Source organism: Poecilia formosa, unplaced genomic scaffold (assembly GCF_000485575.1).
Source record: "Poecilia formosa unplaced genomic scaffold, Poecilia_formosa-5.1.2 Scaffold172, whole genome shotgun sequence".
Taxonomy (NCBI): domain Eukaryota; kingdom Metazoa; phylum Chordata; class Actinopteri; order Cyprinodontiformes; family Poeciliidae; genus Poecilia; species Poecilia formosa.
In genome coordinates, this window is record NW_006800111.1 from 950,918 (window position 1) to 975,718 (window position 24,801).

The 24,801-nt window shown below is 39.7% G+C and overlaps 1 protein-coding gene across 8 annotated transcripts in view; it reads left to right on the forward strand.

Moving 5' to 3' along the window:
- Positions 1-24,801, forward strand: part of LOC103147003 (SPRY domain-containing SOCS box protein 4-like) — a 67,683-nt gene that overhangs the window by 12,467 nt on the left and 30,415 nt on the right. For 2 of the 8 annotated variants that reach the window (XM_016678001.1, XM_016678000.1), the window contains exon 3: positions 21,767-21,875. The exons of 2 other annotated variants lie outside the window; for them this stretch is intronic. The gene's annotated coding sequence lies outside the window, so the exon portion shown is untranslated. Of the gene's footprint in view, positions 1-4,829; positions 4,988-14,186; positions 14,361-21,766; positions 21,876-24,801 lie in introns of those variants that run through there. 4 more of the 8 variants (XM_007565133.2, XM_007565134.2, XM_016678002.1 and 1 more) reach the window with 3 other exon arrangements.

The following is a 24,801-nucleotide window of genomic DNA, read 5'->3' on the forward strand; positions in this document are numbered from 1 at the left end:
CTCCCTCCCTCCCTCCCTCCCTCCTTTCCAAGCAGCGGTGCTTACGACTGCGCCCCTGTGCATCCCTCTCATCTAATACTCATTGTTTAAATTAATATTTAAATGGCTTCTTTAATACATATTTAACAATTAAATGTGACACCATCTATTAAAATTAATGCATTTATTAAAATGATCCCTTAGGCTAACCTTCACATTTATAGCTGTGTCATTGTGATGAAACACTAGTATAACTAACCTGAATCTATGGATTTCCTGTGTTGAGTGTTACGGGCTTGAATTGCTCCGTTTGTCGGGTCGTTGTGTGCCTCCAGTACAGGTCTGACCTCCTTTGCCACGTAAGATTTCAATGTGTGACATCAAAGTCTTTTCACGCTGAACCAGTAAAGTGTGAAGGCCAAAGTCTGTGACTCAGCCATTCTCTGACCTCTCCCGCCTCTGTGTAAGAGTTACTCTGTTTCCTGTGTTCATCTGTAAAGCATCCGTCACAGTCTGGCATGTTGTTACCGTCCCTTGGAGGCCGACTGGTGTGGTAGTGGACAGAATGAAAAGGAATGAAAAGGCAACATAATCCAAGCAGTCCAGTTCTTTTTCCTGACCACTCGGCTGAAGTTTTGGCTTGCTTCGTGAAAGATCCGCCACAGACCGGGAGGTTCTGCTGGGCAGCTGTTCCAGCCCCCCTACCACGACAGGCGATCGGGCTCGCCTCACCGCCACCATGTGTGAGCTTTCATCGGGCCACTTCACAGCCCTCTGAGCGGAAACCAGACCACCACCACATGCTGCATACCGCCGCCACGCAGACAGTGACGCACACACGGGAATGATTATGGGACACAGGCAGACCCTCGCAGACTTGCAAACACATGTCAACTTAGAACAGACCACAGTTTGATGAGGTGTGTCATCAGTCGGAGTGGAATGGATCTCGCCATGATTAATGTGTTTGAGACTGATGCAGAAATGGTTAGCAGTTTGTAATTACTTCACATAAAATCAGTCACTGCAACGTAAAACGAAGTGGTCGCTGCACTCGATACGTCGCTAATCTTATCCGGCAGTCTTGTTTTCGGTGTGTGTCTGTAAGGCTGGAGAAGGGTAAGCCTTTCTTTAAGCCACGTTCATATTTATTTATTTATGCGTACTGTTCATTAGCTCAGGCTTGACATGGAGCAGCAATTCCAGTGCTGCCTGGTGTCAGTCAGAGTGCCTGAGTGTCCTGATGTAGAAATGTTGAAGCTTCATTTTGGATCCTTTCATATTTACCTCCACTTGTGTCACTTAGATACAGAGTAGGAAATTTTTAAACATTACACATCAACATATTTATATAATTTTTTTTTCTTAAACATTATTGTAAACAATTCTCATAAACAGCAAGTATTGATCAAATTAAGCTATTACCAGTTATTAATAAAGACATAAAGGCAGGTGGGAGTAGTGAGCTAAGACGCAACATCGGGTTGCCTTTATGTGTTATGTTCGGTTTTCTGACCCAATAATTAGATTATAATGGGCATTTTTGCAGTTGTCTTTTAGTGTTTGCGCTTAGCAGCCAACCAAGCAGAAAGCCATAATATTCAACCACCTAATATTGTCTTATTTTAACTTGTGTCACTATTTATTTATACTTTATTGTATATTGTTTGTTTCTTTTTTTTGTTTGTTTTATTATTATTGGATCCGTTTAAAGGAATTTTGCTCAACATGCTCATTTTAAATGTTTAGCAGAATGAATATAAAGTCTACAAGCAATTCAGAGCTGCAATTAAATTTATTGGGTATTTATTGCATGTTTCAGTGCCTGTCATTATCAAAATACAACTTAAGGCAGTTGAAATAATTGTTGCATTTCTGCCTTAAACAGCATCTATGGGCTCATGCTTTACATTTTTAATTCAATGTTTTGTGTAAATACTATGAAACTGCTGCATTTTTACTCAAGGTCACCACCCTGTTATATTCTCTTACCAGCTCATTGCTAACCTTATGTTGCCATCTCTGCACAGAACTGGTGACTGTGCTGTACTCGCTCTGTGCTGTCCACTTATAAACCACTGAACAGACACCAGTTTGATTTTTCCAAGGTGTATTTTGTAGCTCTTAGAGAAGAGTCTGAGCAGAAGTTTTATGTCATCCTGTCTGGGGTTATTATTGTGAAATTATCTTTTGGGAAACAAAATAAAAAACATAGGAAAAAACATACAGGTGGAGAGGCGGAAAAAAGAACTATCCAAGATAATAAAGGTGATGAGGACTCAGAGTAGCAGCTGTGAGTGGATGGGTGCTGAGGTGGTAGCATGGAGCAGCTACAGACGTCTGAAGACAGGCAGCCACTTATGAACCAGCTGTTTTCCTCCACTCTGTTTCAACAGGTGTTTGTCTTCAAATAACAGAGCAATTTATGGCAACACCATTTGAGTTGCAGGGGGATACAAGGTGTTCTGTTTGCTTATCTGCATCTGTAACAGAGCTGTACAATCATGCTGAATTAGTTAAAGGAACAGGAGGTGGCGGTGAAACAGGAGATTGTGTGCGTCTGGATCACAGTGTGCTTTTTGTTGTGTTTGGAGGGTCAGAGGTGGTAAGAATGTTGATTTGGGGGTAGAGATCGGCAATTATCCCTTTCAGGTTGCTCATTTGAGCAACTTTTTAAAGGGAAATGTCGTCTATTTGAGGTCTATGAACATGTTTGTGTGTATTTATATGTGTGCTGAGGATTCTGACCCACTTATGACACTCTTTTATCTCTTATCATCTAGGTTTTTAAATCAATAAAAGCTGAATTATGCAAGCGGTTGCGCCTTTGATGACAGCTTTGAGTGTTGGCCAATTAATCAGTGAAAGTGTCTGGTTAAAATTTACTTATTTACTTAAAAGCTCTCTTGAGCTGCACTGCTTTGAAAAGCTGCGATATAATGTGCTTGAGGTGAAGTAATTGTCCAATACTTCTCCAACACCTTCTTTTCAAAGGAAAACCTTGCCCCCAATACACAATCGAAAATTCCTGAAGTAATATCTTTCTTAATACAGGAGAGTGGCCCTAGGGAAATATTTGGTCATGTCACGGCTTAGAAAGAAGAGGAAAAACAACAGGGAGATGGAGTGACGGGGCCCGAAGAGGAGATAAGGGAACGATGAAGCAGATAAGAGGCTCATAGTTCTGCTCCTATATTCAGCTCTCACTATCCCTCCCTCTTATTCAATCGCTAACGGTAAAGACTCTGTCTCTGTGTAGGCTTCCGCCGCACTGGTAAATCTCGCCTGCATCCGTGTCTGTGTACGTTTTCCTCCGTGCAATTCCTCGGGTCGTCATGGCAACATTAGATCACATGGTTTATAGGTGGTTTTTGTGATGTATAACGAGTGAAGGTCTTTGTTTTCACACAGAGGTGCTCATCAGTCTGACCTTTCCCCTCAGCTGATCAGGATTCATGAGGCTGCCTATTCTCCTGTGACTGGCAGTGGCTTTCATCTCATTAAATCTGCCTTTGTTTGGTCTATAGCCGGAGATATAGCATGCAAACCGGAAGCTGCTTCCCTGACTTAAAAAATATATAAGATGGATGAGATATGATTACAAACAAGTGCAACGCCGGGTGCTAATCAGTGTCTATTGAAAATTTCTCTTTCCATACTTACTGAAGATGCACGGAGAAAAAAAGTATGGATCTAAATCAAATTGGAATCATTATCTAACTAGCTAACAATGATTAGCTGGTCTGACACTCAAAAATCAAGTCTTTTCCCAATCAATGAATACCAGATCTCATTAACAGCAACACACTTTGGTGTGGAAGTTCTTACTTAAAGAGTAGGACTTGAAGTTAAAACATTTTAAATGTTAATGAGGTTGTATAATGAAGTAAGAAGCTATGTAAAAGAAATAAAGACATTTCTGCACTTTTCTCAACCTGAGAGTGCAAAAGTACAATACTTTCTGGACAAAATGGAAAGGCTAATCTGAATACAACTGAGTTTTGAAACGTTTACAGCCTTTTGGAAATGTCAGCACTAAGAGAGAAAACTACAATTCCCAAGGAATGCGAAAGGAAACTTCAGTTTCAGTAATGCTAGCTGCTCTAGCTATGCTAACGTTGCTATTAGCTAAAGCCTAATTATGCCGATTCAGTTTTTTCTATCTTAAAATAATAGTGCAATAGTAGTGCAGTTTTATTCTGCTTGTTTTAAAAAGAATGCAGAATAAATTTTTTGATATTTTTGACACAGATGCGACATGTATTGAAATGATTGTATTTTTTTTCGTTTAGATAAATTTCACAACACTTACACTTAATAAAACAACATCATTATTTAAATTGTAACTTCTACATCTACTTTTAGAAATTAATCTGAATACAGATAAAGTCTTTATAAAATTTGACGTAGGCACAGCATTGGGAAATAAATATCCTAATATTTGACTTTTCTACATTGCAGTAAAAATGAACATAAAAGTTACAGAGCAGAATTGTTCTCTCTAATACTTGTATGTTATTCCTTAGTCGGTTTACATCAAATTGTAAAAGTAAAAGCAGAGTAGAAACCTTCCAAGTGCGTCTCAGAGTGACTGAGGGTGTTGGAGAGGTGATGACAAAGATGGTTAGACAGACAGACGGGAAGAAAGTGAAGAAAGAGCTGCTAATCCCAAAGTTAAGTAGATTACTATCGCAGCCTGGTGCTCCATACCCGTCTGTCTGAAGGAAATGGAGCTGCTATAAGCTGCTAAGTTGCTGTGCATTGGGAAACTGTGTGTACCAGAAAAGTGGCCAGTATCGCTCACCTCCTGGACTCCTTTCTACCAGCGGTGTTTATCACCTGTCAATCATAGCCGAGTTCTACTTCCTGTCAAGCTCTGCTTGTCTGAATCCACACGTGTTTTCAGGGAGCCTTAGGCTTATCGAAACAATTTTTTAACAAAGGTTTTAGCAATTTTTTTAATGTGTGGAAAGTCTGCCATCAAACTCAATTTACTTCCAGATTCAAGGTAAACTATTCCTTTGCTTGATGTTTTGTTGCTACAGTTTTTGATGCTAATCAAACTGGACGCAAGTTCTAAGTAAACTTTCAAAAGTAAAAATTTAAATCAATATTTGAATTTATTTTCAGTCATAAATGAAACATAATATATAGTGCAAATGTGTTTGAAGTTACAAATGAAAAAAATCAAAGTTGTATGGCACATTTGTATCCAATCCTATTTAATGCATAGAACCATCTTGTGCTGAAACTGCAGCTGGTATTTTTTTTTTAGGTTTTGTCTTTGCACATTCAGAGACTGACGTTTTTGCTTATTATTATTATTATTATTATTATTATTATTATTATTTTCAAAATTGCTAAAGCTCAGTCAGATTGTATGGAGGATATTTGTGAGCATAAAGTCTTGCTGAAGATTTTCAGTTCAACTCTGGACTTTGGGGCACTCAGAAAAGCAGAATAACAACAAACTGCTTGGAGTTGGGTTGACTCACTTCTCTTTGTTATAACAATAAGTGTTCTCAGGTAGTGACACACAGACTCCAGCCGTCAATTTTACTACCCTCCATTGTCATCTTTCAGAGAGCTGTAGCTGCTGTTTGTCTGCAGATCAGTTACCAACAAAGACATATGCAGCAAGTTCTTCCGTTGAAATCTATGTACAAATCGTATTTAGTCATGGTGTAGTTCAATCTGCGCCTTGCTTAGTTTCACATAAACATATTGTTGCAATGTTTGGTATCACAGTTGCTGTCTCGGAGGATGACAACAAAACAAGCTTGTGTCTACCCTGCTGACGGGGGTAATATCCCACTTTGTAAACGGCCTCTTTGTCTGGTGTGACATTTGCTAAATGGAAACCTTTGAATTTGATGGAAACTTTCAGCTGTTGTGAGAGACAGATGTTTTTTTTTTCAATGTTCTTACCAAAGATAAACACGGCTTGCTGGCTGACTGCAGTATTGATAGCTTTTAGTGATTATTTTAGTTTTATTTGATTGGCCATTCACCTTTGACCCTAGCATATATCTGTCCCCCATGTTTAATAGACATGTTGATGCCGATTAAGCACATATAGTGAGAGTTGTGCATAATTTCTGTGTAAACTGTTATTATTATAAGTACTCTATGTGTGTGTGTGACATGTAGATTTAGAGGTTGATTTCTTAATGTTGCATTAAATTGGTAAAAATATCTAATATATTTCACATTTTATTTCTTATGGGGGTTTTTCCAAGTAGATTTTCAAGATGGGGTATAATCTCATCTGTCAGTTTTCTCTGATAACTCAATCTGTACTGTCCTTGGAGCATCGCCCAGCCTTGCTATGTTTCATAATTTCCTACAAGGGTTTTCATATTTAAAAAAAATAATACATTGATAGGCTTCTTTATAAAGTTGTACATCTCATATTGAACACTTGTTTGGCATAGTAAAAGGCACATAACAAGGCTTAGGTAATGAGCATACCTTAAAGAAAACAGTTTAAAAGACAAATGTGAAAAATATTGGTAAAATAGTCTAAAAAGCTGCTTAATTTATTCATGAAAATCACATGGTTAAGGTGTAATTAGAGAAAATGTAGATCAAATGAAAGGTGTTTTTTTTAGCTAGTTTCATTAGCATTTAGCATAATTAGTGCTCTGATCTTCAACGCTGGCCCTGTGCATTTTCTACATACTCCTGCTTTATGTTCACGTTTTCCAAAAGGGAAACGATGTTTCCTATTCGTTTGTCCCCCACGCCCTCCCACTGTAAGTGGAGTTTGGAAACTTAAAATGATAAAATAAATCTGTTTTTTATTCCAACTGGTCCTCGTGTTGCTGCTGAATCTCAGCAGCCCATTTATTACTACTTCAATAACTTAGTATAATTTCTTGTTTTAAGTGTAACAAACATACATTAACAACATAACAAACATCCATTGTGTGTAATCTAACTTTTAAAATGTTTTGACAGAAGGTGATGCTTTGCAGCAGATTACTCCAAAGTAAGTTCAATACTTTGGAGTTTTAACCTGCCATATCTACAAATAAATAGATAAATAAGTCTACTGATGTATTTTAAACATTTGCTTATAGACTGTAGATGTCCATGTAGATTTTAGTGCTTTCATGTTCAACAGTTCTGGATATATATCAGTAAAATCAGTCAAAATATGATGGTTAGGATCACAGGGCCAAATTGATCCAAGAATTACATCAGATCATCCCCGCAACTTGCTTGATGCCATCTAATGTTAAAGTAATGCATTTGGTAGCTCAATAACATGCTGAATAACTGAAGCCTGCTTTAGTTTTTCTATTCAGCGGTTTGTGTTTGTGTGGGCTGAGGTAATGAATCTACATCTCACTAGATGACCTCTGTTTCTTATTTTTCATATATATCAGATTCTCTGTCTGCCTGGATCTGACCTGGTTTCTTGTTTTTGAGACATGACTCAGATTATAAGCATTAGTTTATTCATAACTAGTCTAGATATTTCCCAGCAACCCACGTCAACACATAAATGCTTATCTGTAAAAATGCAGGCTTGAAGCACCAAATGAGCCGCAGACACGTAGACTCACTGATATGTCTGTATATCAGACATGCCAGTCTGATGAGATGTGTTTAGGGTTAGACTGCAGCCAAAGTAATGTTTGCAAGATCCCAATGTACCTTCATCAGACTTATTAGTTCTTGGTGTGAAGAGAAACACAGGAGTTTCTCACGATGTCGCGTACAAATGCATTACGTTGAGGATAAAAGTCACCCACCAGCTATAAAAAGAAGGTGGGACCTTATCTTGAAAATACAGCAGTGCTTTAAGCAGTTTGATGTTTTGGATAAAAGTCTATGCTGAGCAGCTCTGTGGTGTAATGTTACATTAATGTTGCTGCCAGTGCAATATGGCTGTAATGTCAGAGGTGATTCACAGCATGATCACGTCAGAAGTGTAACAGCTTAAAAACAAAAGTACAGATCAAGGCATCAATTAAAACCGGAACTGAGCTCAAAATAATATTAACCAATTAGCTGCAAGTGAACCATTTTGTTGCTCCAGTGTAACAAGACGGATGGAAATGCACATAAAAGAAATCCACCAACATCAGCAGGGAAAGGGTTTCTTTTTACCTTCGTTTTGCCTTAAGCAAGTAAAGCACAGAGTGGAGTGTTTGAGATCAGAGGATTGACCTGAGCTCTGGAGAAAATTCTCACTTTTACCTTCAAAAACCTGAGCTTCGTTTGCCACCTTATTGTGGCAAATTTTTCACTTTGTACTTTGATATGTTATCTATTTCTTTTTTTCTCTGCAGCATTTTTTGGCTGAATCTGATTCCCAATGAAACATTCAGTTTTCTATTTTGATGAGACAAAACGTGAGAATTTGCTTTTAAGATTTTAAGGTTTCCCAGCTCTAAAGCGGTCATTTTATTGTGCTGTCCCCCTTTGTGATTCAAGATGTTACTATTGTGGCTGTGTTTGAAATGGACATGTGTTATCAAACAGCACAAAATCTCTTCTCTGGAGTGTAAAGAGAAACAAAAAGCCTTTTGTTTTAGATGTAGTGCATATGTTGTCTGGGCCAATTTGCATAAATGATGCTCCCTTTATAAGACATTTAACTGTTTGCAGTCAGATGTTGACTTGGTGTGCTTTCTCTTCTCTTTGTCTTTGTGGGACGCAGACAGCCATCTATCACAACCTGATCCGAGCTCCTATGTCTGCGCTTATGTTAATGATTTAGGGTCTCTTTGGGACACTGAGGGGAGGACGTGGCACGCTGTAACCAAGGGTCAGCTGGGACCATCGCAGAGCAGCAGCTGTTAAAGAAGTGACTGGAAAGAGGCCATAGGAAGGAGGAATATGTGAGAGTACAAAGAGGGGAGTGGCAGGGGAGGTGTTAGATTGATGAATGACGGAGGAGATGGAGGCGATATGGAGCACGGAAAGGAGGAGGAGAGGGTGGCAATGATGCGTTTGTCACAAGAGACTAAGTCACGGCAACACGAAGGGGAGATATCCTGTTTTATTCTCTGAACATGTTAGGTAAACTTATCCTTCTCACATAATTTGGCCGGGTTTGAAGTAATAAGCTTTAAAAAGTTCATACAGACGGTGAAATTCTGCTACAAAAGCTGGTCAGGAGATTAAAATGCAAACATAAATAAAACATTCTGACAAAGCAGAGAACCGTGCAATGAACTGATAACGAGATGGTGTAACTGAAGCGGACGAAAGAGCGAAAACTCAATGACTGCTCTACAAAGTCAGATTGTGTCTCATTAAATGAGCTTTCCTATGGCGAAACAAGACAAGGAAAAGATGCTCCAGCAGAGGGAGAGATACTGAAGGGGGAAATGAGAGCTGCAGATCACTGTCTGTCCCTCCTGCTGCCTCCATTTACCATCATTGATCGTACAGCCGGGCTGAATTGATGCCTACCTGCTGTACTCAGACGGTCTGTGTCTGTATTAATGTGTACAAGTGATGGGAGCAGGGTGCTTGCATGTTTCAGTGGATGGCTGAGTGTTGCAGTTCTCATGTTTCTCTTTCTAATAAATACCCTTACAGGTATAGAGAAATGGGAAAAGCCCCGCTACGTGAGGACGTGTTGCCACAAGAGGGTTAGCAACATCAGTGAGGCTGTCAAAATATTCAGACTCTACTTAATTGTTCTTTTAACATCTGGCACTTTGGCGTAAAACACTTGGGATATGAGAAGTCATTCACAACAGTATCACCTGAATCTCCCTAAAAATATTCGCAAAATATATTCTTTTTTTTTCCTGCAGAATTCAGACAGCTTCTTCTGCATCAAAACTCCTACTACTTTAATGTAAAGGTTTACAGCAACAGTTGAACTGCTTTGTTTTATGGCATCTGTGGTGGAGCATGTCGACATCTCCCGTTTGGAAAAAAAATAAAATAAATCATGACTTGATTTTAGTGTTAAATTTACCACAGTAATTCAAACAAAGTTGAGAGAACAATATGCATGTATTTAATTTCTATTTTGATGCTAAACATTGCAAAAAATACAAACACTATTACATATTAAAATTACTATCAGGCATCACCCACGTAGTCCTTTCTAAACTTTTATTTTTATCTGAACTGAATACACCTAAGCTGAGCTGTCACAACAAAGAGTAGCAAGAGCAGTTGTAGAAAGAAAGCACAAGTTATATAAGGCGACAGATTAGATCAAAATTAAACTCTTTCACAATGTGAACCGGAAAATGTCTGAATACACCCAGCCTGCAGTTATCTTGGTGGTGGCAGCATCATGCTTTTCCTTAGGGTTAGTGAAGCTGATCATAGCTGATTTATGCGTCTAAATACATTTGGACTCCTGCAAGAAAACACTGTTAGAGGCTGAAAAAGCCTTAAGACTTGGACAGATGTTCACCTGCCAGCCAAATGGTCAAACTGCTTTCAGTCAAAGCATATACATGTCTTAGAATGGCCTAGTCAAAGTGCAGATCTAAATGCAGTTGAAAAACTGTGGTTTGCAAGACTTGAAAATGGATGTTTCCAGACACTCTCCACCTAATCTCACTGAATTTGGCAACTATTTTGCCAAAACTCCTTCGGTCTCCATTCATGTGAAACTGTTGGGGATGCGACACCAGCAACTGCGATTGCAAGGAAATGTAAGCATTACAACTTTTCTTCCACAAATTATGCAGTGCACTGTTTTTCTCACATGAAATCGCTACCAAAACATGTTATTAAAGTTTGTTTAAAATTGACAAAATGTGGAGAAGACAGTTCACATAAACCTTTTGTGAGATCATGTGTTCACGTAAATAAAGGGAGGTTTATTTACGTGAACATATTTGATTTGACATTGTTGGCCCCTGTAGAGTTGGGTAATTAACACATTTTATGAGTTTGATCTTTACAGAAACCCTGTTAAAAGCCCATATTGCCATCATTATCAAGGCTTTTATACAGGACACCTTGATTGCCAACGTTTGGATCGGTGCTTGAGAAAAAGCAGCTGATTGTTTTGCCACCAAAAAAAAAGCTGGTGTGTCCTTGATCAGCCGGCTTTTATTGTTCACCATCCAAACTGGCGTTGCTCCTGTCGATCTCTCGTTCAGCCATCTGTACAAGGTAATTGTACCATTTACCATTTTCACCCCCCACCCTTTTGACCGCCAGTAGTTTTTTAACTCTGCCTCACCCATTTCCTTTCTTCTTCGCGTCTGCTCTCCACTTCCAGCAGTGCATCCTTTGCACTCTCTCTGAGCGCCTCTCCGTGTGGGTGATGTAGATAGTTGAGTGTCTTTGTGCTTGACACGTGTGTTGCAAGGGGGTGCGCACAAAGACACACACACTCATAAATCCACATAAACATACACATTCGTATACACACTGTTTGTATTATCTGTAAAATGCTCAGCTGTGAGGCCCCTGGCCCTAATGCCCCGTGTGTGGGGTGAGGACAGGACCCCCATTGTCCCGTAGATTAACCACCACACACTCAAATACACACCCACATGCTTCCCCAGACCCCCATGGGGTCTCTTAAATGTGGATGTGCCTTCAGGCAGAAAATCATGGGGCAATTTCCAGCAGGGTCCAGCCGAGGATCTGGGGAGTGGGGTGCTGGAGTCTTTCGGTTTGAAGATTTACATATTGTTCGATCTTTTGTCTGTTATTCGGGGTGACAGAAGTTAGTCTGAAGCCTTTTGTTCTTCCGTTCTTCCAGGAAATTGGAATAAGAATCTAAATGGTGATGTGAATTGACAATGCAAACATCTGTTTAACCATAAATTAAATTACAGTCTTTCTGTATGTCATTGGTTTTAAGGTGCAAATGTTACATTCATGCAACACACATGGTTATAAAATAGCAACAGGAACGATGCAGTTAAAGAAGCAAGAATTTTAGGTTAGTTGATATATCAGCTAAAAGGTAATGCATAATCTTCAGCATCTTTGCATAAATTTTGTCTTTGTTTTTATTCTAAATAGGGGGACATTAGCACATATGGTGAAGGTTTTGTGATAATGCATTTTTTGTTAAGACATTTAATGTTAATTAAGCAGCATTCAGATGGTTATTTTTTCGATCATTCCTGCTATTAGTAGTCATTAATTATAAATATTCAAAGCAAGACAACATCGTTCCACCTGTCAGAGAGAGTATTGTAAAAAAACCCAAAACATTACTATATTTTCCTGACTTTGCATCATTCATGTTGATGAAAGGTTTCGGTTACACATTGTGATCAGTTGGTTGCTTTTTAAGAAACTATATGGGAACTGGCGGCTTTGGCCTGGAAATGTGAAATGCTGACTTCCAAACTCTAAATCAGGATGGTCAGGAACATTTCCCCCAGTGTTCTGACGTTCTGTGCTACCTAGTCAGATTTTCCTACCATTGTTGGTGAAGTGCGCAGCGGAGCGGAGACGCCTGCAGTAAATCCCAGGTGATAGAGAGGTGGATACTTCATGTCCACAGTATACATTTACATTTAGTGCATTAGTTAAAAAAGAGCATCATGAAGAGAAAACTGATATGCAAGTTGCTCTGGACTAAAGTCGCAGGACTAGGCAACCATAAAAAAACTGACGTATAGTCAGGAAAATACGGTAATGTCAGAGAGCAATCCATCAGGGACATTATAGGATGCCCCATCTGTAACTAAATATTTCATGGTGGTATAAGTCTAATGTAAGAAGACAATGAAATTGCTGTATTTCACCAGATGCTAACCTCCTTCCCTTTGTGTCTGAGAATGTGGTAGTTCAGTAACAGTGTTTTCTTTGACGTCACCCAGCCACTAAATGTGTCCTCCCTGTTAATTGCAGATGTGTGAGAACAGAAGTCAGGCAAACCATGAATTACTGTCTCAAAGCTGTATTGCTGCATGTCATGTTTGGCCGTCTGAGCTGATGTGATGTAATGATATGGCAGTCGTATTCTTGGACTTGAGGTTTCGTGGGCATTTCGGTTTTCTGGTAGTGATGGCACTCCTGAGCGAAGGAGGAGGAAGTAAAGTGGTTGGATCTGAGTTCTTCATGGTTTGCTTTAGTCTTTATTGCCACTTCCTGTATATGCCTGTCTGTGTTAATGCTTTTCTGAATGCTATGCAGATAACTACTTGGAAAAAGCTTAATTACACATGTTTAGATTTGGGTGAATTTACAACATGACAAAAGTAAAAGGTGACTGTGAGAACATTAGACTGGAGCAAAAGGGAGTGGCACTGAAAGTTGTGTTAATTGCAAACAAAACAAACAGAGACATCTTGCACTTACTTTTTAACATTTTTCTATATGAGCATGTGACCCAAGTCTTAACTCTTAAATATTTGCCTGTTTACATCGGTCATTTATACATGTCTGAACCAATTCCCACATATTTTGTAAGAGAATTTATCTAGCTGAAGCAACTCAGGATGTTGGACGTACCCTGTGATTCTGTCAGCATGCAGTGGCACCACTTCCATTAGGTCCTGAAGGTTGGAAGCTAAATCAATAAATCAACTGGACCTTGCAGACTTTGGGTAAGAACATTTTACTGTATATTCGTTTCACCTGCAAGCGGTTTTAACTTTGTAGCTGATCCGTGTAAACCGATGTGACACCCTAGACGTGACTGGCCTCCTGCACCTTGATGCCAATATTGTGCACATGCTGTGCAAGCACTAGGCATGCGGCACGTGCAGGGGTTTAAGCGTATGTGCACATGTGTGTGTGTCGCCGTTGCAGACGGGGGAGGGTCAGGATGGTGTGGTTGGTTGGCTCTGTGTGAGCTCTTTGTAAAACCGGAGGGGGAGCCGGAGAGGGGAGGGAGGTGAACCGGGTGTTTCTCTCAGCTGCCGGCTGGTCTGGTTGCTGTTGGTAACTTTGCTTGATGAGATCAGAGGGATCAGCTTTCAGGCTTCCATGTCTCGTGCTCCCACTCCCTTCTCTCACTCTCTGCTCAGTGGCTCTTTCTCGGAAAGACTGAAGTGGAACTGAAACTGGAGTTGGGCTGAGAGTGTGTTCAGAGCTGCTGGTTGTCCACTGTACGCGTCATGACTGCGCTGCCTTGGAAACCCTCAATGGAGTTGGAGCAGAAGCGAGCCTGGGGGAGGTGAGGGAGAAGTGATAGCCTTAGGACAGATAAGCTCCAGGGAGGGACAGGAGAGAGAGAGGAAGAGAGAGAGAGAGAGAGAGAGAGGTGGGGGGGAGGAAGGAGGTGGGCAGCTCTCTGAGTAAAGAGTCTCTCCCTTTCAGTTGTGGTCAGAGTTGCGAGCTGCTCGTCTCTTCCTTGCACTGTCTTCTCTACTTGCGACTGCGTGAATGAGATACGCTGCTTTTTGTGTGAGGGACTTTGATGTTTCTTCATACCATCGTTTAGACATTCATGGATTCAGACTGAGCTGCAACATGAGGTGAGATATGAAAAGTCATTACAAACAGTTTGAGCTGTTCTGCCATCTGAAAAGGTGAGGTGAATCTTTGTTTGAATGAGATTGCTTCTGTTTGGTGACAGTTTCTCCAATTACTCACGCAGCGCTTTAGGCTTAAAAGCAGAACTCTCACGACTTCTTTTTCGTTATGTTTACATTAGAGGAGGAGATCAGCCTCGCTCTGTTGCTTCTGAAGATAAACTCAGTCTTGTCTCCACTAGCCCTTGGTACCGTTCTATGAGCTCCTCCTCACTCCATTTCACCTCACTTCAATTATCTTCTGGTGCCTTTAATTCCCCTAATGGTCCGAAGGTCTCAGCTGGCCAGCTGGGATACCCCCGGTGTGTGTATGCGCATGTGTGTGCTTTTGTTTGGAGCAGACCCATGTTGAGTGCTCTCGTATAAGCCACCCCTGGATTTCCTCTGCTCGCATACAATAATAGGATGGATCCTGGTGTCTATTTTTAAACGCCTTGTTTTTGTATTTGTAAGAGACACCTCCGATGTGAGTGCGTGCTCCGCGCCGTCTGCGGCAGCTTTTCTCACAGGACTGTTTGGTCTATGGATTGCGCTGGGAATGTGTGTGTGTTTGTTTGGTTCGTTCGGGGATAAAGCCGTATCAGCTCTCTTTTTTTTTTTACTTCATCCTTTTGTTTTGTCAGCTGCTGACCTCTGTTTCTCTCACTGTTATTCTTTCTTTCTCTTTCCATGTCCTCCATTGTTTGTTTTCATTCACTCTCTTTATTCATGGGTATCCATGTGCAACGTTCAACCACCCACAGTCTGTGCCTGATTTTTTATTTATTTTTATTTTTTTTATTGTTTTACATTAGTTATTCCCTTCCTTTTACGCGTTTCTTTTAATTGAGATTTCCTCCCACCCTTTCATCTTCACTTCTTTGCCTGGTCGCATTTTGAAGACAGTGAAAATATTTCTTCAAAGTGTTATTTGTCCATGTGTTGGTGTGTGTTTGCGTGTACAGAGTTGTGTGAATTTACAGTTCCTTGTGCTTCTCTTTGTTAAGAACAGTTCTGTTTACCAAGATGTGGAAAGAAAAAAGATGCTTCAAAAACTCTTGCTACCCAAAAAACATGATTTGGATAAATTTTTGTTTATGATTGACAAATTAAATGTATCAGACTTATTTTTCAGTGGCATACAGACAGACATTTTTTGTTTGAAACACTCTGGTAAAGCCTTCCTACGCATACGTAGCTTATGCAAGTTGATCATAGTTATCCAAGCTGCCAGTGTTTGTTTGTGTTTTGTGTGTTTTTTTACTTTTATAAATATTGTGTGACATGAGCATTATACCTTAGGGCGCCATATTTGTTGCACATGTGCATTACTGCTACAAAATCAAAAAAGGACTAATCAGATTTTGCAGCAGTGATTGAATAATAGTGATTCTCAACATATGCCATGCAGACGCTCTGTCTGCGAAGAGAAAAATGTATTTACCAGCATGCTAAGCGTTTAGAGTAGTTCAAGCAGATGGATGTCGGCATGTTTTAAGCCCAGCTAATAATTATCTGACCGCTCATACTCAAAAGAGACACGTACTTTCATCCCAAGATAATTAGGTATTAAGCAGAGAAAATAATAATTTGAAGGGAATGGTGATGTCATGCTATCCTGAAATAGTGTGACACACACAATACAAAATAGGGAAGCATCATTAGTGACACACGCTTTTTTACAGACAGAACAAGAACTTGTCGGAGATGTCGCAATCAAGGATTTTTGAGTTTCTGACCCGATTCTGATGTTTACATTTGAATATAGATGCAACTCAAGATATGAATACAACCAACAGCGGTGTAGCTGACATCCGGGTTTATTTAGCATTTTCACAATACCGATGTATATTGCAAACAAGTGCTTGAACTAGTTCATTGTAGAACTAAGAGAAACTTCTGTTTCTTTGAATGTTTTTGAAAAACTGTGCTTTTTCCTTTTCAAGATTAAAATAACTTCAAAGAAGGTCATGCTTCGTAGCAGAGGGCTCACTCTGCAGCAGCAGAAATGTTCAGACGGCGGAGAACTGCAACAGGCTTTCCCCGCACATCTAAACTTTAAGCATTCTCCTAAATCAACCATTGACAGTCCTTACTCTTTCTCAAAATGTGCTTCTTTCCTGCAATTTTCGATCCATGCAAAATGCATTTTTGCAGATATACCAACATTCATGTTAAGATGAGAAATGTGACAGCTGTTTAACTGTCCACCTCGGATCTACACTCAGTTTGTTAGCACAGAATAATGTAAAGCAAATCTTTTAATACATGGGTTGATTCTTACTATATTTTAATCCTGGAAATATCAGCTTGTAGCTTTTAGCTCTAAGTAATGCAGACAAGCCTTGCAGAGCTGCATACATAATCACTGGTGTTTCTTAAGAATCATAAATGATTCATTAGTTGCTACAAGGACCATTAATTAATGTACCATTGATGAAATGTAATTGATAATCTTGTGCCAGTTTATTAAATTAATCTTATTAAACTGTAAATATAAACAATTACATCAATCACTGTGAGATTCAGGGTTAAATTCACTATCTAGTGTTGAGGAAAAACTGTATGACCCTTTATGGATTTCTTCAGTTTTTGCTATTTTTGTCCATCCATTATCCAACACGCTTATCCCGGTGGAGTTGTGAGGGGTGCTGGTGGTCAACGTGAGAGAGGCGGGGTCGCACTGGACGGGTCGCCAGCCCAACACAAAGATAGACAGGACAAACAACCATGCACGCACCTGAGGAGAATTTAGAAAGACCAGTTAACCTGACGGTCATGTTTTTAGAAGCCAGACCATCTGGAGAGAACCTACGCATGCACAGGGAGAACAGGCAAAAAAGACCCCAGACCAGGATTCGAACCCAGGACCTTCATCTCACTGCTACCAATTGTGCAAATGTTTTTTCATCACACTTCTATATTTCACATCATCTAAACACTTTTAGATATGATTCAATACATAAAGCAGATTTCAAATGATCATTTGAAATCATTTATTGAATAAGTCAATGTTTTATTCATTTTTGGAGAATGGCTTTCATTATTATTTGCTGAGCCCAAAAACTTTATTAGCTTTTTAAGCCTTTTCAGACTGATAAATATCAGTAACTTTGTTTCTCTCTCTCTCTCTTTTTTTTTTTTTTGGATCAGGCCATTATGCGTTTTCTTTTATCCCACTTCAGGTTGTCAGACAGGTTCTGTTTAAGTGATTTCTTGGTTCTATAAACCTGGCATTAATCAGGCTTGTGTGTGGCTTACTATGAAATTGAATAAAAAAATATAGTTCACTACAGAAAAATCCTGATTTAACAAGGGATGAAATTACTTTTACACAAGGCCTAGTTGGTTTGGATAATCAAGGAAACATCCTGTGAAAATGGCTTTTATTTCTATTTAGTCAGTCGAAATTCTGATCTTAAATTTTTAAGTGTGACAAAACAAAAAATACGGGACATTTACTTTCTCCACTACCCATTGATACGCGTTCTGCTCCAAGACAACCATCCAGTAAAACAGTCCGTAACCCAAATACGGCTTTCAGCATACAAGAGTTGAAACATTTCTTCAGTTGCGTTTGACTTGTGTGGGCGTGACATGTTTCATCACTTGTTCAAGTGCTTTGGTGCTAAACAAGAAACAAGTGAGGCAGCAGGAGTGCGTCGCATCCACACAGACTTTGATTCAGTTTCATTACCTCAGAGGTTGTGAATCTGCCACCGTTATCCCTGAGAGCTTTATGGATGGCATCTCCAAGGCCCTTTCCGTGTCTTCGTGTGTGTGGGTGTTTGTGAGAGATGAACAGGTTTAGGCCAATTCCTTTTAAAGGGGTACTTGATCATAGCAGCACTAATAATCCTCCCTCAGGGCACCATGGATTTTAAGGTGTCTGGGCACAGAAGTATGTGAACTCTTGAGAAGAAAACATAGTTTTGTGTTTGTGTTCATACATTGGTTGTATTTCTTTTTACTTCGTCCTCCATTGAATATCTTGGTCAAAATGTCTCTTCCACTTCCTTGATAAGCGGGGATTCAGTTCACTATTTAGGGGAAATGAATGTGTGGAGGGTTTTTCTTTAACATTTCTAGAGAAAATCTGACGAATACAAGAGGAAGATGTGGGGAAGGAGCATGATTCATTAGGGAAATGTCTGCTACTGGAGTTACTTTATAAAGAGTTCAGACTGTAGCGGAACAGAGAAGGGAAGGAATTATGCTTCGGGAACACACACAAAAAAAATATTCAGGCAGAAACTGCATAATTTTATCTCTGTATGAGTGGCTCTGTCACTGTGAGTCAGCGCGAGTACTGATTTGCAGCCGCGTGCGAATTCGCTCGTGTCCTACGTTTTGCAGATGGTGCTTTTACTGAATGCTGAACTTGCATTGATTTCCTCCTGCTGGACGCTGGGGCATTTGGTGACGGGCCCGAGATAAGTTGTACCAACTGATAGGGAGGCAGCTCCGCAGAAGTCTCCATGGATTTATTGATACGTGGGCCAGGGAACAGAAAACACGGATAAGGCAACAAGAAAGAGAGTTTTGAAAGAATTAAAGTGCAGAGAGGAAGAAAAGTTTTGAATAGAATCCATGTGAGGGGTTTGTTAAAATAAAAGTCACATTTTTAAAAGGGAGATGACGTCCTAAAGTCATTTGTTTCTTTATGATTTTATTCAACATTTTCATCAGCTGTTATAGAGTTATACAGTATTTTTTTCTGACTTTTCTTTACACACTTCAATATTTCAGATCATCAAACACAATTTCAAATCAAAGATAACCTGAGAAAACACAAAAATCAGTTTACAAAAAAATTATTTATTAATCTAAGAGGTTTCTGTAACCAACTTGCACATGTATGTGCAAACAAAAGCTACCCAATAAAATTAACATCAACTTGTTTAACTCTTGGTAGTAATAACAGCCATTTAATATTTCTGATAACTAGCTGTTAGTCCTGTACATCAGCATGCAGGAGTTTGGCCCACTTTTCTTTATAAGTGGTTTTAAGCCAGCCGGATTGAAGGACAGAACATGAACAGACTGCTAAGGTCGTGACACAGCAATCCAATGTCTTTTAAGAGTTGTCTGATGATCTGAAACATTTCTGTCAAAGCCTTAGAGTGCACTTCTGTGTGCAGCCGAAGATGTTTTCTGGAGCCGGGCGGTGTTTGTCTCTTTAGCTGCTCAGGGATTCCTTTAGTCGGAATGAATGTCAGCAATGTTGAGAGGCAGGCAGTTTGTTTAATGTAGTGGGCACATCTGTTGCTATGAAGACACGCCGTGCAATATAAATATAGATGTGTGTTTGTCAGTGTGTGTGGGGTTGCGTGTGAGCTCCGGCGTGTCGACGTTGCTGCCCAGATGTCGTCCCAGGAGTGGAAGACTGAAGAATGGTCTATTTAACAATTCATTAGTCATACATCATCCTGCGATTCAGTACTACTCTTCTGGTTTATTCGTCTTTGAACTTATCTTAAGTGAATAAAGCCTCTAAAGCTGTGGTAAAATGACTATATTTAGGTGGAGGAACTGATTTTATAAAATGAATCCTGTTCTCTTATTTGGGACGGCAAACAAACCAAAGACTTCAGATTTTATTTATTTATTTTTTCCTTCTACCTTCGCAATTATACCGGCCTTCCGGATGAAAAACGTTGACATTTATAGTTGTGATGTAATGCATTATTTCAATGAATAATAAACATACTCTGCTTGACCTACCAAAAATATTCTGCATTTTAAAATATTTGTTATGCCTTGGCAATCCTTTATAAATAAAATACTATCCGAGTCATTTGATCAAGTTTGCCTGAACATTTTGGCCATGTTGCATAAAGCTGTCATTTTGTTTTCTTGAATCAATAGAAAGACTTTAAGGAAAATTATTAGTTTTAGAGGATTCTTTGCTTTATTAGTTTTAAAAGTTGAGCTCTATAAGCAGGAACTGAGTCTGCAGCTCAGCCTTTGGCTAGAGGGCCTAGTTTAAATGTAATATTGTTTTCACTGTTTCGTGAAGTTCATATGAATTTAATATAATTACATGAATGAAAAATGTTTTTTTTTCTAAGTCAAGTAAGATGGAGAAGACACTGATGGACAGACATAAGAAAGTAAAGCCAGACTAGCGGGATGTTGGGAGCAGAGAAGGCCGGGGCAAAGGGCAGACTCGCTGGGTTGGGCTTGCAACCCGCTGAAAGCTGCTTGTGGTTCTAATTTTCTTTGTACTTCTGAAAGCTGAAAGTTACAGTCAATCCATCTTTTTTTGCTTAAGATGACTAATTAACTCTTTGTCTGGGCTGACAGTCAGCTGCTTACTGAAAACGTTGTCTGTAAGGACTTATGAGTGGTACCGCCTGACTCATCTGATTATTGGCAGGGGAAGAAAAAAAAAAAAAAGGAACTTCCAAAGATGTCAAAATTATTATTGTGTTCTTTAAGGGGACAAATACAATAGCGGTTTCCTGTTGTTACTGTCGGCAGGTGGCAGGGATATGGCTCTAGATGAGCTGACTCAAGCACAAATGTAAATACAATGTTCACGACTGAGACAAGAAACAGGAAGCTGAATCACAGTAGAACTTTATGGGCTCATTCTTTGTGTTATTTCGGGTCCCTGGTTGGCCTTAATTGACCAGCTGAGACCCGACCAGGAGGTTTTAGTCCCGTCCTGTACTGGAACGTTACAGTCTCTACTGAGCAAAAAAAAAAAAAAAAAAAATTCAAGTAGGTTTATATTTTATTTTAATACTTTAAGCTGATATCTGACCTTTTGCAGCAGTGCAGGTAAGAGGAGTGTTTTGTCTCACTGTGTTGAGCTGCTATATTTGTGTGTTCAAATCCTGTCAGAAGCTCACTGGACAAGTTTCAATAAGACACTGTCCCATTTAGCCACCCGCTCAGAGTCCGTTCTCCCGATCTTACAGTGGTGCACACACGCCGTCGTCACAATCTCTCAGTCTGCTGAAGCTTGTTAGTACGGGTGCAGCAGGAGAGGCCAGATGAAGCTAGCCCACTCACCAGGTGCACATTACAGCCTGCCTGCCCTGTCGTTGCCTTCTCATCTCAGTCTGAGCCACTTTCTGATAAAGACTGTACTAAACTTACCAACTTCTGACAGCTTGCTTCCTGTCTCTAATCACTTTGGCTCAGTTTCTGTGTTCTTCGTTCCTTTTGACTGCTTGATAGTAAAGTGAATCTACAGAGAAGAAAGATTCCTCTCCTCTTTATGTGATAACTTGTGATGTCTCAGGAGCAGCTGCAGCTGTTATCAATTTATTGAACATCACCTGTTATTTATATCCACATGTGGCTGATGTCCATTCCAGAAAACAGACAATTTCATTTTTGATGTTGTGTTTTCTGGGCAGACCCATTCCTTCTCCTCAGATATTGTGACCATTGAGATCTGAGAAGTTCAGCTGCAGCCTCGCCTTACCAGATTGAAGCTTCAGCAGCAATCACTGGAACATTTCAAAGGTTAGAAATGAAAATTTTAGAAATCTAACTATTGCCATTGGTTGGTTTTGCAACAGTGGGACTGGGTTGCAAAGATCCATTTGCATCTACCAATTGTGCCACTTTGTTCAAAACTTTGATAAAGAGAAACATTTTTATAAGTTGTCAGTTCATATTAAATGAAATGGTAGCAAAGGTGATTTCTAAATACTGACAGACTTCAGCTTTTTGGTTTGCTATCCCTTTCTTTTCTGTTTAATTTTATTTTTTTTTTTACCAATAACTTAACTAGTGCTTTGATTTTCTTTGCATATATGGATTACTATTGTTGTTTCGGACACCTGGTGTGAATTTTATGTCAGTGGGTTCATTAGAAACTGAGGAAAACATTGACCTGACCATACAGGTGCAGCAGCAGCAGGACAGAGGGGAGAACGAAGGAGCTAATCGGGAGAACCGACAAGGCGGAGGGAGGTCGGCAAAGTAAACAACAGATGGCATAAGCACGTTCCTGCTATTTGCAGCAGCAGACGATGCGCCGGCTCAACACCGGCCTCCTGAGAAGTTACTATGCAACCATGACCGTTATGACACGGGATCAAAGGTCAAGTGCTCCGTTGATGGTGGTTTAACATGCTGAATTGTCAGCCACATGCCAGGCCAGACCCGACCAGACCAGACCGAGGCTCGTGTAGAAACGCATCATAAGTTTTGACGTTTGGCAACAGATGAGTCCAGAGTCTTACATGCAGTTTCCTCTCCTTACCTACCTGTCAGCTGGGCTGACACACACACAAAGAGGCAGCTGCCTGTTTTGGGTGGGTGGGTGTGTGTGTGTGGGGGGGGTGAATGTGTGTGTACGTGTGCCTGTCCTCTCACACTTAGCAGTGAGCGGAGTAGTGGCAGACATTAGTCATGACGGCTGCCAGCTGCAATGACCTTATTCATGATGGAAAAATGAGAGAGAAAGAATGACGAAAATGAAAGCAGCAGAGATGAAACACGTTTGTTTGCACTTTGGCTGACTTTCCAAGGACCACTTTTAGTTTTAGTTTTGACATGTTCGTTTTTGAACTCTTTGACTGTCTGGACCGGGTTTTGGTTTCATATTTAAGCTGTTCTCTGTAAGCGGTTTGTCAAAGTAAGGTGACACATTATTATATTCAACCAGCCACATACATCGAGTGATTGGAGATGCATTAAAAAGAACATATTCATTTTGTAATATGCCATTGCTTATGTTACTGATTGGTTAATTATATATTGTTAAAAACATGGGCTCCTGCTTATTTACCTAACCTGTAGGAGGTTTCTAAAAAAAAACAGTTTCTTTCATATTTATTGGCACTAAACAGTGTAATTGCAGCAAGTATAAAGAGCTGATATTAAATGATTATTTAGCTTGGCTGTCTGTTCAGGTAGCTAGCCTGCTGCCAACTTTTTTACAGTCAGAGGGAAATATTTCCAAACAGCCAAATTTATCTTTCTTGTAAGCAAGAGAAAAGTAAAAGGCTTGTGTCTAACTGGATTTATTCAGTGGAACGGGATTTGCATTTGTCTAAGCCACTGTTAAAAATGGCCAAAACAAGAGAATATGCCCTTCATGTAAGTGAAGTGAGTGAAGGACTGAGTTATCGTCATAACGGCTACAGGAAAACTTACTTTTTGAAAATTATTTCAAAAGTTTAACACCATTAAAACTCTAAAGGTAAGGACCCAGCTTTATCTTGCCAACACAAACAGAAAGGAGGACGGGTAGAAAGGAGAAGAAACATTTTAAAATCTCACGACTAGAGACCTACAGCATTTTTTCATTTATTTATTTTTTTAGAGTGAGTTAAATGCTAGAAGATTTATTTACAGGATTGTGGAGGACACAATTTCTTTGTTCACTCAAAGCAAAAGTCACACATAAATGAGAAATGAATTGCTCATATCTAGGTGTCAGACAGGCTGGTTAGGGCTTAAGTTTCAGTTTTACAACCACAGATACGTTGGAACAAAAAGATTTAAAAAAAAATACATCTTTGCTGTTTTGCAAGTTAATGATGTGTGGTAAACACCACCACCAGACACACACACAGACAGACAGACAGACACACACACACTTGTGCCATCCACTTCTGCCTAAGTGCGAGTGTTTTTTCCTGCAAAGAGGAAGCTTCAGCTGCCATTCCTGGAAGAGATCTCTGCACCAGTTTAACCACACAGAGCTGCGTGTGGGTGGGTGTGAGATCATCTTTGTTCTGCCTTCGTATGCTAAAATTAAGCGTTGAAGACCAATTATATGTTGACTGAAATAATAGATCTCGGACTATCTGAGAAAAAACCTAATATCCTTAATTCTGGCACCTCGTCCCGTGACTTTGACTGAATTAAAAGAGATGTTACATAAACCATCTTTTGTCATTTGGTGTAATGATTTTTAATGTGAAATGAGGAAGAGTAACACTTTACTTCTGATTTGAGGTCTGCAGAACTGATACTTTGCTAAAAAGTGACCTAAAACTTTTAACACCCTCAGATGAAACTCAAACGTTGCACTGAAAATGACTCAAAGATGGAATTCATTTTTAAAATAAAACCACAATAGTTTCTGTGGTTTTTCCTCAGAAATATTTCATATTTTGTACAGGAACTTCAAGTTAATCAGCTGGTTACAACATATTATTGCAGCCTTCTATGCAGATTAGGATTAGCGTCTAGATGGCTTTTTCACCCGTGTTACACACAAAGGATTGGAGATGAATTATTACGCAGTGCTTTTGTTTTCCTTCTGTTGTTGTTTTTGCTGGCTCAGGCAGCGCTCATTAAAATTAGATTAGCTAAAAGTGAGTTTGCCAGCTTCAGATGTGGCCAACGTTGCACAACTGGGTAGTTTTCACGGATTGGCATGTAGGTTTGGAAATCGTGGGATGAAAAAGTGCTGTTTGAATTTGTAGTTGTT